This window comes from Drosophila arizonae, chromosome 2, assembly GCF_054131065.1.
Source record: "Drosophila arizonae isolate 15081-1271.41 chromosome 2, UAZ_ARI_1.0, whole genome shotgun sequence".
In the NCBI taxonomy this organism is placed as follows: domain Eukaryota; kingdom Metazoa; phylum Arthropoda; class Insecta; order Diptera; family Drosophilidae; genus Drosophila; species Drosophila arizonae.
In genome coordinates, this window is record NC_142922.1 from 3924003 (window position 1) to 3942854 (window position 18852).

At 37.7% G+C, this 18852-nt stretch overlaps 1 protein-coding gene across 3 annotated transcripts in view; it reads left to right on the top strand.

Annotated features, from left to right (window-relative positions):
• The window catches only part of mAChR-B (muscarinic acetylcholine receptor), a 47351-nt gene that overhangs the window by 15306 nt on the left and 13193 nt on the right, over window positions 1-18852 (top strand). Inside the window, exon 1 of one of the 3 annotated variants that reach the window (XM_089463975.1) lies at window positions 14365-15343. The exons of the other annotated variants lie outside the window; for them this stretch is intronic. The gene's annotated coding sequence lies outside the window, so the exon portion shown is untranslated. Of the gene's footprint in view, window positions 1-14364; window positions 15344-18852 lie in introns of those variants that run through there. 3 annotated transcript variants of the gene reach the window in all.

Consider the following 18852-nt stretch of genomic DNA (forward strand, 5'->3'; position numbering starts at 1 on the left):
TCTGAAAAAAATATTAATGAGGACTGTTCAATAAATCTATGAAAATGAATAAAATTCTTATCACCATCAAATAAATTCAGAGAATAGAAGGTAAAGTTATGAAAAATCGGACGAAGAGAAGAAATTAAACACTGTTCGAAAAATCGCAAAAAATATATCAATATATTATCACCATCAACTTAAGCTGAGATGAAAATATGTTTCAAAATGAAGCTCGACATTAAAAAAAAAAAAAAATCGAACGAAAATATTTCTTTGTTTTTACAATTGAGACAAACTAAAGTCTTTCCAGTGAATTGTCACGGTTAAAATACACTATCACTCAATCGTGGTGAATTATCACGTACGAGCTCATTAAATACTTGACATTTTTGCGAAGTGTAGTCCTTTATAGGTTTCGAGTTCTAGACAGTCATTGCTAAATCAGCTCTGACCTTTCCGGAGAGCAGCAAACGAGTTGCCTGGCCGCAGAACAACTTTGCATTTGATTTGCGCGAAGGTCGTTTTAAAAATAAGCAGGCGCCAGGCCAAGCACCACTGGCCACAGAGGCGCTAATACACACGCACACACGCACACACAGAATGTTGATCAGTCACTATGTCAGTCAGTCAATCAGTGAGTGAGTCAGTCAGTCAGTTAGCCAGTTAGCCAGTTGGTTAGTGAAAGCCATTTTAGTATAGCCTTGAGCCCAGCCCAGCGGCATTCAGTCTTTGCATTGACATTGGGTGTGGCTCAAGTCAGGGGCTGGGCCGCGATTCCTGCCACAAACACATGCACACACACAGAGAACAATCTGACGTGCGTTGAGGTGCTAAATAGCGCTCATTGGCTACCTGGCTGACAGACAGGCGAACGCTGGCACACGGCGACTTTGTGTATTCGAATCGCTGGCAAGCACATAATTAAAAACGACATTCGCTTGGCTTTGTGGCATTAGAAAGTTGTTGCAATTACAAAACTTTAATGAACGCCGCACATCAAATCAGCTCTAACTGAATGATTGGCCATCACATAATTAGAACAGGGCCAACTGTAAGCGAAAGGTCCAAGCGCAGTAAGTCGACCCTGAAATTGACAAAGACGGCGGGCTTAATCTAACAATTCCAATTTGCCAGTAATTCCATTTCTAAATATACACAGTTATATATATATATATATATATATATATATATATATATATATATATATATAGCAGGAGTCAGTTACAGGTGATAAATTTATTTAGTTACTCGACTGGACCCAGACGGAGCTGCAGCTGCTTTAACTGACCTTCAACGCTGACATTTTAGTTTTTTATTTTATTTACTCAACTTTGCTTGCGTGCCACAAACAATTTTCGTACAAATTTATTTATATAGATAACACCAATATCAACAACAATAATTGATTAGAGAAACTTCATAATTTATTTTTATTAAAGCCTACAGATTGTGTCATTTATATATAGTTACGGGCATTTACGAAAAAATATCAACTTAATTTTTTTTTTTCTGCAACTGTCTCTGCATTAAAATGCTTTCATATGATTGCTTTTTAAGCCTTGCATCAAAATGGAATGCAAAAAGTAAAACAGAAAAGTTTCATTGTAAAATATTTCAACTGTGCGTTTTGTCAGGAGTTTAGCCAATGCGCAGAGCTCTGCTGTCTGCTTGTACTTGCCTTCGGGGCTATTGTTGTGCTGACATGAAAATATACACTAAGCTATATGAAATATTTATGAAAGGGACTTGCACGTATTATAAATTGTAGAAAAATTCATAGGCCACCTGCAGCACAGGTAATAACTAGAAGTCGACAGCGTGAGTGCGGATGCACGTGCGGCAGCTTCCCAAAATTTTCTTAGCTCTGTGGTATATATTTCACATTTCTGTATTATTTTACTCTTCTATGTTATTCAGTTTCTAATTTCAGCATATATCTGCTTATAAATAAAAAATTATTAAGCATGAAGATATTCTGCAAAATGTGTCAGTAATTCCATCATATATATATATATATATATATATATATATATATATGAAAATTAAATGTTATTATATAGTTCTAATATTTTAATTAAATATGCAAATACAGAATACAGAATACATTTATTATTAATTATTATTATTTTTATTTATTAAATTTAAGTTTATTATTTATTTGTCCCCAAGTTATTGCTCAATTTCTTTTGAACAAAATCTATCGTGAACAAACAATCATATGTTACAAACCAAATAATATGTAGAGTCCTTAACCTATCAGCAGTCCTTTAAGAAATCAAATGGGAACATGAACTCTAAACTAAAACTGACTTAAAAAACAAAAAATACTTATCAGATGAAGTACTACTTCCTTTTCCTTATATCTATATACATATAAAAGCCTACTCATTACCTCTAATTTATTAGGTATTATCGGCCGGCACATTCGTTTCTAGTAAAATTACTTTAATGTCATTAAATAGAATTGCAAATAGAGAGAAGAAACAAGGAGCTTAAATTGATTGTGTGGAATGCATGAAAAAGGTTTCTCTTTTCGAGGAAATACGAGATTCACCTTGCCTAATTGGACAAATCCGTCTGCAAAGATATAATTTTTCAGGTCTCATCTTTCAGCATGCCTTGATTTCTCTTTCACTCACAGCTCAGAATGAAGCTCACTTGTTACTTCTTACCTTGCTTTCCCCTTTTTCGGAACTGAGCTTCCGAGAAATTTATATTCTTTTTATTGTAGCAAACTTTTAATATAACTAACTGTGCAACTTACAAACTAATTACATTAAAATTCATCTGCTTTCTCAATGCCCAACTGGTGGAAAGAGAGAAAGAGAGTGAGAGAGTGTGAGAGAGTGAGAGAGAGTGAGAGAGAGTGAGCGAGAGTGAGCGGGAGTGAGCTGTTCAAGTACATAATTTAATACTATGTTAAAGCGTGCACTTAATAATGATTGTTATCTCAACTGAAAACATGAGAGTAGAGAACTAAAGTGCTCAACATTTGGCTCTAATCACCTTCATGAAGGTAATTCAATTAGTTGCACCTGCAATCGAGAAGCAAAAATGTAATTAAATTCGGAATTGCTTGCATGCAAATCATAAATTCGATATGATGTGTGCGTAGTCAAATTACATTATCAATGCAATTAAATGTACATTCAAATCACTCATACGCACCGCTGCACACGTATTGCTTTAACTCGAGCACCGCCCCGACACGCCCCGCCCCGTGCCGCACAGATTGGAAGCCAGGTTCTAATTCGCTCACACACAGCATAAGCCAGCAAAGTAAAAAGCTAAAGACCAACGTATGTATTGACATTTGTCTGGATGGACGTGAGGACTGAGACTGAGACTGAGACTGTGACTACGGCGAGGGACGAGTGGCGAGTGGCGAGGGGCAGCTGGTGTCTCGAGTTGGACAATATGCCAAAGAAATGGCTTAGAGAAACGAAAAGTGTTGCAACATGAACGTGTCAATGAGGTTTTTAAGCTGCTTGCTGCTTGACTAGCAGGCAACGACTGACGCAATGTGGCATGAGCCACACCCACACCCACATCCACACTCGCACCCAGCTCAGCCACCCCCACCGACCCCATGCAGCTGACAGAAGCTGAGCTGAATCCGTGCCTGGCCTTTTGTTATAACATATTACTTTGCAGCTCAACATGTTGCGGCTGTGAGGGCAACAGCATGTAAACAGACAAAAAGAGGAATGCAGCAGCCAACGAGGCCAGATAAGAAGAGCGTGCAACATGCTGTGCGAGCGCGTATGTGTGTGTGTATGAGTGTCTCCGCCTGTGTGTGTGTGCGTGAAAGAAAAACACAAACAGCAAAGCTTACACACGCACAGCAAACGGATTATTTGTTTTCGGCAGCTCCATCTTTGTTTGCTATACAGGTATTTTTTTTCTCCTTCTTCTTCTTCTTTTCCCTCTTTGGACTGTGCCACATGCAGAGTCCGCCTTTATCTGCAGTCCGTGCAAACAGCTGCCTCACATACATATACATATATGTTCTATGCGCACAGCATGAATAAGCTAAAGTGTTGTGTCAAAGCCTAAGGGCTAGTTTACTGTTATATATGCCAAGTGAAACTAATTTGGCAACAGCTTAGCAGCAGCAGCAGCAGCAGCTGTCATAATACATATATACATTCTATATATATATATATATGTGTGCATGTATATATAGGTCTATACATAATGCCATAGTCATCAAATCAGAATTGTATGACACAGTTCCTATGTCTATCATTATGGCCTGGCCTGTGTAATTAGTGCGTCCGAGATATGGCCAACAGCGCCCCCTTTTTTTTCTCACTCAGTTTCTCATTCATTTTTTTTATTATTATTATTTTTATTTTATTTTTTTATTTTTTGCATTGTTAATAAAATCACAACAGCTACTGGCTGCCCGCCCACCCAGAAACGCTTGACTCGCCCTTCGTCGATTGCCCCACCACCACTTCCAATGCCACAACAAACGCGACATTTTCAATATGCTCGCCACTGGGAAGGCGAAAGCGAGCGCGAGGCGTTGCGCAAACATTGGCCAGGTCCGTGCTTACATGTGCGCCTGGCGTGGCATAAACAAACAAAAATAGCCAACACACACACACACACACACATATACACACTTATATACATATTCACAATGTTGTTGCTCTTTTTGTTTCTGTTCTTGCCGGTCGGCCTTTAACGTGTGCAGAAGTCAACTTCCGTGGCCCCTCGAGGCTCGCCCGGTCGCGTTTGTGGTCATCGCACGAGCTGACGCTAACAATGTTATTAAAAACTCATTCAAAGTCAATGTGCGTGTTTGCATATATCTATACGTGTATGCGTGCATGCGTGTGCACATGTGTGTGTGTGTCTGTGTGTGCGGGTGTTGATAAGGGAAGCTAACGAACGCTCGATATTCCGGTTGAAGTTGTCGCATCTGTTTTTGCATTCGATACGTTTCAATTAGCACATGTATGCAGTATCAATCACCCGCGTATTTTACACTGTTTTCGCTCTTTTACAACACTGCACAAACATGTTTTGCATATTGCAAGAAAAACATGGTTCAAGTGCGTATTTCACATATTACGAGAGACGACGAAGCAAACAAAACGGAATTTCGTATTACTGCGATTCTGCATTTATAAGTATTGAAGTTTTTCCGTTTAAGGTTCTTTGTTCATTTATACGCTATTTTTCCTACTTCAATTTGTATTATAATTGAGTGATTTTTATCTTAAGACATCAAAAGTTGGAAGGACGCTGACATTTGACAACTATATCGAAGATTCGAAACACTTTTATAGTCTAGGGCCAGTTCTTGTTAAACTTTGCGAGGGTTATATATACATGTTAAAATTTTTCAATTTCCTTATTATAGTTATCATAGAAATTATCTGGATAAAAGATATATATATTCTCACTTTATCGCCTGCATCAAATCAAACTCCGATATTTGAAATACTAAATACTCTGTTTAATCTGTTTATGCCATGAACCCAATTTAAAATTTGAAATTCGAAACATATGTATATACCATATCACAAGGCCGAGCTGAGTCAATTTAGCCTTATCAGTTCGTTGGCCTGTCTGTCCATCTGTCTGAGTGGCTCTCCGTTCGCTTGAAGTCAGCATATTCTCAAGATTTCTCAAATGCTTAACACAAACGTACTCCAGCAAATTCCATGTGTAATTTTTTATATTTTCGATAGTCTATTTCTCTATTATCGATCGTAATCGATCACTTAATTTGATCTAATAAGTTGAAGAGCGAGAGGCTGTAAGTTTGCCGCTATAAATATGCAGAATCTGTTGATATTAGAGACCTTCTTTTCCTTTCAAAATTGTTTCTTTAATAAAATTAAATGAAATGCATATATTAAAGACTTCCACTTTCGTATACACATACTGCTGTCATAGCCTAAAGAGTGTAACCCGAAATTCCCTTCTAGAACAACCCCGAAAGAATTTCTAAAAGTGTACAATATTCCAAATTTTACCATAAATATCCAACCGCACTCTTATTTCATTGCCAGACAGTGTTACATAATATATTAACACATTGCAGCAGCACGCGTTATTAATTATGCCAATAATTGCCGAAGCATTAGCATTCGAATTAGCCATGGCTAAGGCCATCACCATCTGCCCAACTGCCGAACGCTGATGAACAAAGGAAACTAAAATATTGGCTCGCTACTGGCTGGTTGGCTGTCTGCGGGCGGTGCTGGCAAGGGGGCGTGGCATTTAATTTCCTGTAGCTGTAGCTCAATCAATAAAAAGTCAACTAAAGCGAACTTATTTGGTGCCGATGTCTATGAAACATAAAGCCCAAAAGGGTCTGCGAAATAAACAAGCGCCAAAATAAAATGTTACCGAAAACCTTTAGCCATGGATTTGCGGCAACGGCGATGAACTGATTAAATTGTTGACGGAAACGGAGCTGGCGTTGCCGCTGGCGCTGGGGAGTTCTGGCTATGTCGCTTGGGGGTTTGCTCTCTTTATTTTTGCTGTGCTCGCTCAAAGCGCAGACAATAAGTATATTAGCTTGTCTAAACGAGTGAAGAGTCCCTATATAAGCATATTTACATGAAGACTTCTATTGGGTATATAAGTGTCCGATCTTAGGCGTGCATGGCATAGTCGATAATACTCTCCTGGCTTTTTTTGGCTACAAACTAATTCCGGCAGCGAAGTGCCGCCAATGGGCAGCTGCCTCGCCGCTCTGGTCGAACTTTATCGATAAGCGTCGAGGCGCACAGCCAAACGATGAAAGAAAAAAAAAACATGCTTGGGGGAGATCTTTGCTGGCTAAAGGGAAATACATTTTTATGGACAATTTGGTTTTTATGTCAATTTACTGTTGTTGCTCAGTGTAAATATGTACAAGACAATTCAAGCAGTTGCACAGCAAATTCCAATACCAGCACTCAAACCCCGAAAAGGCAAGGCAAGAGCGAGTGGCCGTGCTTTGGCGCTCCCGATCCCACACCCGTTCCCACTCCCGCTCCCGTTGCCCAAGTTGTGGCACATTAAAAATGGGCGTTGTGGGGCGCATCGTTCACTGTTTGCCTGATTGGTTGCCGCATTTTGTTGTGCGCTGTTCGCTGGGGCGGGTATCATTGTTAGTGTGGCAGAAATGGCAAGGACGATGACTGCGACACGATGTTGTGATAATTGCCAGCAGCACTGCCAAGCGACAAAATGGAATGTGCACCAGCCCACCAAACCACCAACCCACCAACCCACCAACCCGTGCTGCCGTACTGCTCTGCAGCTAACAGTTAGGGTCTGCTGCTGTCGCACGCTGAGACTTTAAAGATTTTCCCCATGGCTTGCCGAAAGATTTCAGTTGTGCGGCAGCTGTAAACACACAGTCGGGGATTTGGTGCTAAGCCGCGCATAAAGCGTCGACTATGCTTCATACAATGCGCAACGTGCTGTAAAGTGGCAAGTCCTTTATGGTTCATAACTTACGGAACCCTCACAAAAGGAGCAGCATATTATGAACCCAGTCAGAGATAAACATTAAAGTTAAGCAATTTAATTGAATGCCGTGACGTTGCCAGCGCATAACTTGCAAATATTATTAAACTGATCAGCGTGAAGCTGAAATCTTTGTGCAGCAAATTATTTCATATATTTGTTTTCATTTTTTGCATATTAATTCTTGTACAACTAATTTCTGTTAACCCTAGGCCATAGTCAAAGAATGCTTTGGTGTGAAATTTATTTAGCCCCAAAAAGTATGCTATAATTTTTTGGTATTTGTTATTGTATATTAACCCAATATTGCATCAAGAGTTTGTTCCTATTATTTTTTACGGCTCACTGTATAAAGTTTCTTAACAATGCCCTGTAAAGATTAAAATGGGTATATGTGCATTGACTGTTTTGAATGTAAATTTAATACTACACCGTCAATAGAGACAAAGTAATAATGATAAATATTTTTCCATAATTTTCAATGAGATTATTATATTTTTAAAGAGAACTTTCAATAGTTTTTCTTTATCTTTCAGTGGCTTTTCTTATACGATTGATAGTCCAGAGTCATGTTATGATCTCCAATCTAGGACTTTTCTTCTTAAGATAAAAATTTCTCAATTCTCATTATAGCTTTTTTTCCTATGTTTAATAAAATTTTTCAGCCTGCATCAATTCAACATCAAATTTCTTTCATTTACATCACGTCCGCACTACAGGGCATCAACAGGTTCATCAGTGACAATGAAACCCGTTAAGCTTGTTTATTTGTGTCTATATTGTTGTCTTTTTTTATTGAGGCCACATTTATAATTCATTTTGCGCTAATTTCGACTATATTGTTTCTGACCAACTGTGTGAGGCGGCTTGTGATTTTGCTGTCAATGCAGTTAGTCGCACATACAACACAGACACAACACATACACACACGCACACATCAGATCACACAGTGAAGCATGTGTGGCAGCAATTTCTCATTTTTATGCCCGACATGTTGTAAAACCACATTAATGCGATGTAGTCCTTCAGCAGCAGCAGCAGCAACAGTCACAATAATAACAACAACGACAACAACCGCAACAACAACAGCAACAGCTGCTGGCAGCATGTTGCATGTGGCACTTATATGCTTTAACTCTGCCGCCATCTCGCTCTGGCGCCGACTATCTCTCGTTTGTCTAAGCTGAATTATGACTTCCTGGCAACACGTTTTTACATTTCCGTTTCCGCTGACTGAAATTATTACCATAAAAGTAAGCAAAACTGCCGCAACAGCACCGCAACACCGTCAGCTCCAGGCCCAGTCGAGGCCCCAGCTATAAACCCCCCTTTAAAGTGCACAATTACGCGCAACAACTCATGGCGTGTTGGTTGCCTGGCTGCCCATTGGAATTTCAAAATAAATCTTTAACGATGCACTGGGGGCTCACGTGCTGGTCTAGCTGCTGTTCCTTGAGCTACATAATTATATATATATACATATGTATGTGTATATGTATGTGTATGTGTATTATCATTGGTTGCTCGTGTGGTCGTCCGTGTGCTCCACGCAGTTTGTCTGTCTGTCTGCTGGGTACTGGAGCGTTTTTTTTTTCTACGCTCGCTAATGTTGAAAAGGACAACGCAGCGACTGTCATAAAATGTGCCACAACACGTTCTCAAAAAAGTGGAAGGACTCGGCGATGTTATATATATATAAACATTTTTTTTTTTCGTTTTGCTCAGCTACCATTTCTCATAATTTCATAAATAATTACATAATGCGTTGACAGCAGCGGCAACAACGACGGCAAAAAAATATATAAATTACAAAACGTTTTATGCGCAAGGCGCAGAAAAAATCATGTAGCCAGATATAGATATACTTATATACACACATTTTTTTTACAATATATATACTTACATGTATATATACATGCTATTCTACGTGACAAAACAAAGTGATCTATTAGGCTTGGGTTCAAATTCATAAGAATTTGTTATCAATCAGCAAAGCTTCGGATTTCAGCTTAGATTTACAGATTAGCTGTTTGCCTCAAATGGAAAAGCGGAAAAATTATAAGATTTATAAGAATTTGAGATATTTATTGCAATCACTAAGAATTTAATTATATCCTAAATTGCTTTGAGGGAGCAGCCTTGGCAAGGTTTGTTTCAATCTGAACTTTGCAAAATGGCTGTGGAATTCGCATACAAATTTATCTGAGAGTGATTGAAGTTTCATATTCATATCTTCGTCAAATAAAAAAAAAATCGAATTGAAAATCAAATATAAAAAAAAAAATAATATAATTATATAAATACATATTTGTATATATTGCTTTATAAATTTGTTGTCTAGCCTCGAGGCAGTAATAAATTAAATCAAATTAAACCATATTATTCAATGTACACCTGCTCTACAAAAATTATATGAGCAGTCTATTGAGGCGTGGTAATTAAGAAAATATTGATTTTTATATATATTTATTTTATAATATTTATTATATTTTATATTATTATTATTATTATATATTATTATATTATTATTATTATTATATATATATATATATATATATATATATATATATATATATATATATATATAAATTTTTTTTTTTTTTTTTTTTTTTTTTTTTGGCATTTTGTATTAGAATTTTATTTATTTTTACAACATTTTCTACTACTTTAATGTGGAATTTCTTCAGTAAATCGCTAAACATATTAACATAATTTTTATATTAAATCTATTTTTTTTTTTTTTTTTTTTTCAATTAGGGAATTTGCATTTTGTATTTTGGAAATTCAATTAAAAATAAATGAAATATTTGCCAATGTTTGTGTTATAATTGTTTAGCATATGTCTGTACATACACGCTTTGATATCGCACTGTTGGCAGCTTTTGCTGCTGCTGCTTCTGTTGCTGACTGTCACATATTTTAATAAAGCGCAATTTTCCAAACAATTTATGCAGTGCTACGCGCAACCCCATTCTCCATTATGGTAGAAACAGAAAACAAACGCCATGAAGAAAGCACACAGAAATGAATTCCAACACTGAAAATCAAAATGCAGCGGCGCAAATGAAAATCCATTTCCCACAGCGAGAGAATGAGAAAATACAAAAAAAAAAAAAAAGAAAACAAAATCCTTTGCATGTCGTTGAACGAAATCCTTTAAAGTTAAAATTGAAAAGCCAAACAAAAGGCACCCCTCGAATAATAACGAAAAATAGCTGCAAAACATGAAAAACTACTCAACAGCAGAAGTATTTGGAGGCATAATATTTTAATGGATGTTATTTATGAGCCCCACCCTAACCACTTAATGCTGCTGCTACCAATAGCTGGTAATAGCCTTTGGTCAGCGGCGATTATCCACTTATCCATATTATGTAGAATTGGCCTTAATTCATATTGTAGACGCATATCGCAGACGAAGCCCATTTTGAATTCGATTGATTTGAATTTTTGTATGATTTATTCTCCCAATTTTTGTCTCATTTTGATTTTAAACATATTTCAAAATGCATTCTTTTAGAATATGTAGTACAAACATAAAATGGAATACTTATGTCGATGTCAATTAAAGTAGACATACTTGCCATCGAATACAGTTATAATCATAGCTATTCCAACAATGAACTCCCTCTTTCATTAAATTAAAATCCGCATTGGATATACTCAATGAAAGCGAAATATTTGGGTCAAAAATATCTGAAATGCAAATGTTTAGCGTCAAATGATATCTAATTACGAATAACAAGCTTTATAGCACTCGATCCAATTATCAATTAAAATTGTGATTTTTAAACAAATCTGATTTCTCTTACCATATAATTAATTTCAATTATGCACTAATTAATTGACAGTCATAATTATTTTGGTAGTTAACATAAAAAAGCAATTAGCGGATTAAAAAAAACTGTTTGCTGCAATCAGCTTCAACAGTTTTTAGATAATAAACATGTAAAAACATTTAGCATTTGCCTGGGTAGAAATCGCATGAAAACATTCTTTGAGAGATATACGTATGTATATGTATGGATATATAATGGTGTTTGTAACAGGTGGAGGAGCTAAGTTGAGTAAGTAAAACAGAAGCTCAAGCACTGCTCTTTATATGAAATACCCCGTAGACTCTGGCTCAAAAAGGAGTAGCTTGTGGGTATTAGAGAATAAAAGTGTGAGTGAAATGAATAGGAGGGTATATTAGTATACGTGTATAATACTCGACTAGCGTTAAGGAATATTTGAATATAGAAGTATAATGAGCAGAATAAAAGTTAAGTAGTATTTGACTATGAAACTATAAAATTTTAGGTAAGCAATCTAATCCGTAAAGTACCATCTGAGCACAGTAAATATATAAACGACAATAAAAAAATAAGATTAAATTTTTGAGAACGTATGCGTCGCCTATATAGTATATAGAAGAGTAAAAGAACAAAAGAGCTTACAAGTATAATGAGGTATAAGACTAAGAGTATAAGTATAAGATGATATTCTGTATCTGTCGTACGTAGACGGCGTATCAATGTATCGATATGAGATTGTAAAGGCAAAACGGTAAAATAATATAATGGAATAAAAATATAGAGAAAATAGAGAATGAGTGTATAATACATTAAATGTATAGTACAAACTCAAGAGTCTTGAAATTGTATACATTCAAGGAAATATATGAGCTAAATATCTTACTGCTATCATATATCCTAATAGATATAATAGATGTATCAACAGAATATCTCTCAACAATCTGAATAGAAATATATATGGCCTCCATAATTGAGCTAAAAATATATAACCAGGATATCTAGTATCTCTCTGCAGCATCTCTTCTGGCCAAGCACATCTGTAAATAGTATCTCCGCCTCTCAAGTCCCATCCATAAACAAAAATATCATTCCGTCAAGCCCACTCAACCGGCGATTTTCTGCTCGTTAATTATGTAAATTGTGTAGCCGGAGCAGTTATTTGTTTAGGGCAAGTTATGCGGTAGCATTTAGTTGCAGCTGTAGGGGCAGCTGTAACTGCTGCAACTGCCACAGCTGCCACAATAGCAGATTCACGGTTGCATGAGTTATGAGTCGCGGTTCAGGTCGAGGCTGAGATGCGCCACAGTTGCCACTCAGCAAGTTGCATTTAATTATAAAGGGCAAAGTTTTTCGCTGGCTCGGCCCAGTTGGAGTCCAGCAGCCGGTATGCGGCCGGGTGGGGTGGGGCAGGGGCGATGACAGTGCTGCTGGGTGAGTGTCTGTGAGCTAATGAAATCAGCGTTCATACAACTTGGCCCAACTGTCATCGAGTTGTTGCAAGTTTCATTCATTTGACAAGCATTATTTAGCAATGCGAAGCCAATTTGCGCGAATAACAACAGAACTGAGAATGCCAGCAGATGTCCTGCTGCTGTGGTTGCCACTGCCCCTGGCTCCTGCTGCTGGTGTGGCACGTAGCTGCTCCACCATAAATCTGTTGCATAAACTTGGCCGCTGTGCGGCAAGCACATTAACGACATCGTTGTGGACCGCATGAAAGATGCATGAGGCACTGGTGCGTGCAACAACAGACTATGGCCTTTAGCCTCTAGCCCGCCTCCTCCTCCTCCTCCCCTTCTCCCAAAAAAGAAACCTTGCCTCCCAGCACGCCAAATAGTTTATGCGATTATAATAAAGTCGACTCTATAAAGTTGTCATATATTCAATTCCCCACCTGCCTATAGCCGCATAAATTACACTCGCCCCACAGCAGGTGAGGCTCGCCATTACAGCGCAGCATGAAAGTTGTCGAATTATTATTGCAGCTGGCCCATTGATCGATCGATGCCACAAAACATGAAAATGTCAGCGAAATGGAGTCTCATTGAAATCATTTGGCCGCAACTCAATGCCGATTGCGACACGCTATTATTGCCACAGCTTAGCGCCACCAGAGACAAACGCACATACATATAGTGTGCGCCATCTAAGCCTTTAAGGCCTGCTAATTGAGTGCTTATCGATTAATGTGCCGCAGTCCGAAATCCCCATTAATTATGTGAACACGCAACGCTCTGCGGCCAGTGTGTATCTCTCTGTATGTGTGTGTGGGTGCTTGGCTCTCTACCTCACTCAGTTTCTCTCTCTCTCTCTCTCTCCCTCTTAGCCAGTCTGTGTGCGTTGAGTGGTGTGTGTAATATTTCCATACGAACTGTCTTTTAATTTGTGTACTCAAAAATTCTGCTTGCACACGCATAAAATATGACGTGTCGTAAAGTAGAGCAGCAGAATTCTCATTCCACACACTGGATGCTGCTCAGGTCGGATAATAGTGTGAAATCTATAGAGAGTGCCAGACTAGTAGATGCCCTGTAAGATGTTGTGGCTGTTTATAAAATAGTTATTTGAAAAGAATACCTACCATATATTAGATATTTACGATATTTAGTATACGATATTCAGTATTTGCTGCATTTGCCAAGCAGTCGTTGCTTAGGCTGCTCTTACATACTGACTCTGCCTTATCATAATGCCACTGATCGCTCATATACCAATACTCATACAATTCGACATGCACCTCCTAATAAACAAACTTCTGCTCCCTTCTAGCCATCACCATATCTATGCGGAGCACCGCACAGAGCTGCTCTCCTCAACCGATTAAGAGACTTGAACAGAATAGATAGATCTTAAATGGAATTGAATGTCAAGTTCATGATTTTGCGATGAACTATATTTAAATTTCTATTTTGTATTCTATTTATTTATATATGTACTTATACGAGCATCTCTTCTTCTTAAGACAAAATAATCGAGTAGAGCAAAATATTTGTATATATTCCAAATTCATATTTAATCACAACGGAATATATATATAATATGATTGAAAAATCTTATATAAGCATTTATGAGATATAATGCGTAATAATTATTAAGGCATAGCAGTTATTTGTGCATATAACATATGATATAGATGTATAATTGTCAGACGCTTAAAAGTTAGACGTATAACAGTATTCGTATATAAGTCCAATTTCCATAACTTTAACATATAATAGTCAGATGTATAAGAGTTAGGCGTATAACAGCTAGACGTATAACAGCTAGTACTGCTGACATTATACGTATAACACCTAGTACGACTGACAGTATAGACGTATAACAGCTAGTACTGCTGATAGTCATATATTATATATAAGCTTAAAGTGCTACTAATCGAACACCACAATGTGTACACAATGTGATTGGTAGCACTGGAGATATACGACGCCAAAGACATCTATTGCCAAAATACGAAAAGACTTTTTAGACTACCCAATATATAAGACCTCGTACTGTAGACAGTATAACAGCAAGTAGCTAGTACTGTTTATAGTTTTATATATGTATAACAGCGAGTACTGCTGAAAGTTAAGCGTATGACAGCTAGTTAGGCGTATAACAGTCAGTACTGCTGCAACAGATCAAATACGATCTTTATGATCAACTGTACAGCTATAAGAAAAGGGATATCAACCGACTATACGCACATATAAACATAACTGAAACTCAAACACAGCTTTCTCTGTACTCAAAGAAACAACAATATGCGGCTGCTCATAAATTTTTCAACGGATGCAGAGTATCAACAGCAGCCGCAGCAGCAGCAGCAGCATAATTAATGTTGTTAACAGAGGCAAAGGCAGCAGAGCCAGCAAGCGCAGCTGCGGCACAAACTTACGCAAGGACCTTGCTGCTCTACATGATTAATGCCATTATTAATTTCGGACACGTTAATTGCAAAGCCAAAAAGAGGAGGAGAGGAGAAAAAATGCTGGAAAAGTCGAAATGCAAACAAGTCGCCATTGCACATTGCACATACGCAGTGTTGTACCAGGCAATATTCAATTACTGAGAAGCGAGCAGAAGGCTAAGGCTAGCATTTGGTAAGTTGGTTGGGTAAATAGGTAGACAGGCACGAAGCAGGCCATTCGAGCCAGTGGCATCATCAAAAACGCATCAGTGTCATTAGGTTGCGTGGAGGGGAGGGGAGTTGGGGAGCAGGATGGTGGCATTTGCTCTGTCATTTGATGGGCATGGCGTTTCTTTTGTTGCCTGGCTTGTGCGAGGCTCGTGCCAGCCGTTTGTTTACTTTACGTTTCGCTACGTTTCGTTTTGTCGTGCGGCAAGGACAACGTCAGCGTCAAGAACCTGAGCTCGGCAACAACTGTGTCGAGCAATTTTCAGCTCGAATCGCGCCAAATGAGCGCCAAGTGGATGGCAAGGGGGACCCAACTGAGGGCGGCAATGAGCTGACTCGACTCTTGCCAATTTGCAGCAAGTGTCGCCAACGCATTTTGCAGTTGCTGCACAAAAACAGTAGGCGACGGTGGTATTATCATTGCCATAATCATAAAAACATATGGCGCAGCCGGCAAATGAGTTTGGGGCTGGGCAAATCGAGTTACCAGCCGCCTCGACAAGTGCCAAACATGTGTGCCATATCCTTTCAATATGTACAATCCAGAGCTGACATGCAAATAACACAAACATGGAGCCAAACGAAATATAGTTGTGGATATACAAAATAATATACATAGAGATGAATATAACTTATTTGTTGATTTTGTTTAGTTATTTGAGAAAAATAAGTGAGCTCTTAGTCTGAGAAGTGGTTAAAATTAAGCTTGATACTTGGAGCACCCTATAAAAATAAATATTGTGTTATATCTTTTAACTGAATTCTTTGTTCGATTTCAATTTGATATAAAATTTTAGATTCATAAGAAGCATAACTTTTAAAAGAATAATATTCTTTTGAATTTCGTCATTGCAACCCGTAATGTAATATAATCCCCTATTATGATAGCAAAAATCGGATCGAGAGAAGCAATTTGCTATTTTTCAACAGACTATACCTAGAATATATTTAGCTGATTATTAGCTGGCATAACTCTTTGGAGGCCTATTGATTTACAGTATCGTTTATAAATTCTATATAATTCTCTATAGAATTATATTAATTATGTAGTTGGAGTGATGTCTTTTGTTAAATTATGTGAATAAAGCAAATTTATAATACAGTCGCATCCCGATAATTCAAAATGGCAAGGGAATCAATTTTTTTTTTTTTTTTTTTTTTTTTTTTTTTTTTTTTTTTTTAATCACAGAAGTTGAAATTATCAAGATTTAATGAGAAGGAATTTTGCTCAAGGGGATTGAATATTTTTCAATCAATTGCGAATTTTGATTTAGCGGGGTAAACATTATCGAAATCCGATAATTTATTCTTATAATTTAACAAAAGACTTTACTTCAACTACATTGATAATATAATTCTATAGAGAATTATAGATTAAAAATTACCTTGCGTATATATTCAATATTTATTGTCATTTGAGCATGAATGGTTTTACGCCTGAAGCAAATATAAAAATAAACAAAATTATTAGTAAAACTCCTGAACTGAAAAATATAAAAGTCAGTCAGAAGAATCAAACAACTCCTGAAAATTAAACAAAAAAATCTTGATATCACCTTCATGAGTCACTTTCGTCTGCATAACCTCACGCTCAACTCAGCTAGTGAAACAAATTTAGTTCCTTACTCTTTTATCACTGTCCATTTCAATTATCAATCAATATTTGGCTTATTCTTTGATTAACAGTTGCCCAAATAAATCTAGAATTTCACATTGCGCACATTAGGTGTTAGCTAGTGTATGTGATGGCTTGAATAGTTTTAAACTATATTTATAAAATATTTGTTCATTTGCTTTATTTGCTTTAGTAAATAAATCGCTCTACATGCTTGCTCTATCTATCTCAATATATTCTATAATTCACATACATAAGTATGAGGCACTCATAAATCTCATATAGCCACGCTGCACAAATGACTTGTCAACTTAAGACAATTTATTTAAAGTATATCAAAAGAGAAAATGCTTAAAATGTGATTCTCGTTTTTATGGCCGAACAATTTGCACATTGCAAGTTGTTGTTCCGACGGCATTTCGTATTTATGCCGCTATCTTTTTTGCCGGATATGAAACTAACAGTCGTATGGGTGTGTGTGTGTGTACCTGTGTGTGTTGGTATGATGATGTTTGCCACAAAGGCAACGTCACGTGGCCTGTGGGCGCAATTTCGCCCATTGGCGCTCGTTAAATTTGCATGCGGAAGCGCGATGGTGCACATGTGTGTAAATGTGTGTGTGTGAGTGTGTGTGTAGCAACAATGCTAAATGAGCGCAACAGTTACACGCGCTGCCACAGCAACAACGGCAACGACAGTTTTGTGGTTTCGGCCGAGCTCGAGTGTCTCTGCCGCAAAACCAAGTTCATTTGGCATGCAGCAAACGTGCCAAGGCCAAGTTAGCGGCAGACACGCCCCCCGAAAATAAGTATATATACGAAATTGAAATTGTCAAACCCAAAAAAAGACTATATATATATTTGCAATTGGCATTGCCAAGTGCGGAGAGAAGCAGACGAAGACGAAGCATTAGATTTCTATATATCGAAATTATTCATTACTTTAAACTTGACTCAAATATTTATTTAAAATTTCGCTTTGATTAAAATGCAAACGCTGCGCTGGCACGGCCTCTGCCTCTGTCGCTGCCGCTGCCACCGCACTTCCTTGAAGAACAATCTAATGCCAGCCTTATGAATTAAACACGAAGAAGCCGAGTGACGCGTTTCGTAATTAAAACTTGCCAAGCGCACTTGCAAAAGTTTATTATGCGCCGCTGTCTGCCTCTAGCCGCGCCTCTCTCTAACCCCATCTCATGCTGCTGCTGCCGCTCTCGCTGCTGTTGTCGCTGTCAAATTCATAATCTGTGGCATAGTTGGCTTTGAGGCAAAAAGAATGGTCGCTGCTGTTGACGGTTTTTGCGCCCGCACTGCCTGCCACAAAACATAGCCGTGGCCAGTTTGGCCTAAAAGAATGCGGCCAAAATGCTTTTGTTCGGCTACCTGGCGCATAGCTTTGGTCGGGCAATGTCAAAGCCTGTTAGCTACGTTATTAGCGCATGATTGAAAACCGCAGGCGATTTGTTGTTGTTGTTGTTGTTGGCTTGGGGCCTCTTCAAACTGCATTGCCATGAAAATTAGGCGGGCGCCAAGAATTAGAGATGGAAATAGACGAAAGCTGATTGCATAATACTCTGTAAACTGTTAGACGAATGTTGATGGATTTGTAAGGGATGTATGATCTTTATACAGTTGGATAGATGCGCACTACTATTAGCTTTCAGCTAAAACTATAAAGCATAAAGCTCACTTTGATACAGCTTAAAGTGTTTTAAGCATGAGCTTGAACAATTAAATGTTATGTAACATAATGTTAACTAACAAATGCAAAACTTTTCTTTGAACTTATAGAAATGTCTTATTTAAAGCAAGTATTCATGATTAAATCAAATGTCTTCTAAAATAAAAATTAAAAAGAAT